Raw genomic sequence first — 2567 nt, 5'->3', positions numbered from 1 at the left:
GAGATGTATTACCTGGGCAGCCCTGAGTTAGAATCTTTGACTTTCTAATAATGAACCTTCCCCAGTAGCCACCAGTGAAGTATGCCATCAGGGAGAGAAAAGAGTTGTCAACATAGGAATGATCTATTAATTTTTCATTAATGGTGTTCTCTCACCGTGGTAATTACATGTATATTACATGGTGATTATAGGCAGTGACAAACAGGCCATGACAAACTTTTATTTGGGGATTTGGAATATTCTTGAACAATAATGTAAAAAAAGGCAAGAGTAGATTGTATATCTAGATAAACACCAAGGTCATTAGGATACTCATTTATCAAGGTCTCATAGATTATTAATTAACTAATACCGATTTAGGGCCAAAGAGTCATTGGGTAACTTGATGCCACTTAAGGGTAGGTTTTGTTTGGGGAGGATTGGTTTGGTTTCAATGTAGCCTCTTTTTTCACATTCTTACTATCTACCCTGCTATGTGAAAGGCGTTTGACATTGCAGAACTGGCTTGTATCACATGGTAGTGGCTGTACCTGAAAACAGGTGTCTTGGGTTCTTCTGAAGATTTTTTCTTTAAAATTAAATTTGTTGGGCCCAGCCAGTGTGACTCAGTGGTTGAGTGAGACCCCCTTCCCTCCTGCTTGTTTTCCTGTCGGAACTTTGGAATCTACTAGGGCAACTGTGGAGATGGAGCAGCACCTGGAGGAGCTGTTGTTGTTCCTCCCAGCCAATACTCAGCTGACACTCTGCTAATACTCAGCTCATGCATACTTTGCCTTTTACACTCATTCCCTTCAGCCCCATGCTTCCATCTTGGGAGAATCCCCTCAAGGCTGCCCTTCTTAGTTTTCACCACATCCCACTCAGCCCCATGCTACTCCTTTGTTGGTTCTTCAATCACCTGTGGAGGGCTGAGGAGGGAGAGGGGCGGGGGGGGGGGGGAGAGCTGAGGCTGGAGTTGGTGCTCTTGATGCCTCCACCCCCTGCCGAGGTTGAACTCTGCTTCCTCACTTCTGAGCAAGGTCATGGGCTTGAGAGAGTCCTTCACCCCCTCCTCTTCCTCTTCTTATGTCTTCCCTTTCTTCTCTTCTCTCGCTTCTTTCCTTCTCTGCACTGTCTCCCCACCCCAACCTGATCTCCATCCCAAGGCTGAAGCTGGTGGTTGGGGATGGGACCTGTCCAGTGAAGGCAGAGCTGGGTCCATGGGGCAAAGTACAAGCTGTTTGTGAGCTTTGACCTCTTCTCCCTCCAGCTCCTCTTCTCTCCCAGGCATCAATCTTCTCCTGTTGTCCCTGCTCAAAAAGAAAGGATCTGCCTACAGTCACTGACACCGGTATTCCTGGTGGCTGTTCATGAGGACTCTCAGGGTTCCTTCTGATCTCATCTCTCCATTCCAGGTCGATTTCTATCATCCCAACCCCCTGACTCCCTGGGCCAGGCTACCCCCACTCATTCCCCAAATGCACTTTAATAATCTATCCAGCACTCCCTTTGTCCCTTGTCCATCATGGTATTGTTATGCCCAGACTTCGTGATCCCCAAGGACCACCAGGGAGCTGAGTCCAATGCAATAAACAAAAGAGTCTTTTCCATGCTAGCATGGGCTCTGTCCCACTCACGCCGGCTGCATGGCGGAAGAGAGAGCGAATTTCGCCCAGTCCAGGGGTTTTATTCCGGTTGGTGGTGATACCACTTGCCTCGGCTAACCCCGATTGGGCTGAGTCCAGTTACAAAATGGAGGATAACTCTGCCCTGCCCCACAGTGGAGTCCGGAGCTCATCCTCGGCCCCGCACTGCCCTCTCAGTATCTAGTGGCTTGCCCTGCTATCGATTTCCTTCTCATAATCTGGATCAGACAGGCTGGGTAAAACTGGGGTCCCTTTAAATGTGGACAGTGCTCAGTCTCTAGAGACCAGATTCTCTTTGGCAGTAACCATCCTTACCCTTTCTTTGCAAAATGTAGGCTTGCACGCTCCACAGATTACAGAGTTATTCACCCAGATGATTCCCAAACAGTGCATACACTGTAGCCTTCATTCAGCTTAACCTAAAACTGCAACTTTCACCCATGCACAACCTGGCACAGCTGATATCTGGCCCTGATTTCAAAGATGGTTAGGAATTCCTGGAGCCTCGGGAGGGAAGGGCATGGAGAAGGCCAGCGTGGTGGGGCAGAGGACGCAGGGCATGTGTGTAGCAGAGAGGGACAGAAGTCAAGGCCAGGTTTCAGGGGAGGGTCACAGAACTGAGTTGGGACTGTATTAGAGGCCACCATTTCACAGAACACCAGCCCGGGGAGATGCGGAAGTACTCCAAGAGCAAAGAGCTCACTTGCGTCATAGATTGGGGAATCTGAATTCAGAATCCCCTTTTTAAAGATCCACAACTTGTATTAGACAATTAAAGCCTCTGAGAAGTCCTTCGATGAAAAGGAAGCCTGTTTAATTTTGCATAAATGTTAAACGTATTTGCAAGGGAAATTCTCCCCGCCCTCCTCTCTCATCCCCCGCCCCGCCCCGCCCAAGAACAAAAGAACAATCAGCATCGCCAGCAGTAGTTTTCCTTAGAGT

The sequence above is a fragment of the Pipistrellus kuhlii genome, unplaced genomic scaffold (assembly GCF_014108245.1).
Source record: "Pipistrellus kuhlii isolate mPipKuh1 unplaced genomic scaffold, mPipKuh1.p scaffold_m20_p_41, whole genome shotgun sequence".
In the NCBI taxonomy this organism is placed as follows: Eukaryota; Metazoa; Chordata; class Mammalia; order Chiroptera; family Vespertilionidae; genus Pipistrellus; species Pipistrellus kuhlii.
This window is presented reverse-complemented; position numbering follows the sequence as displayed.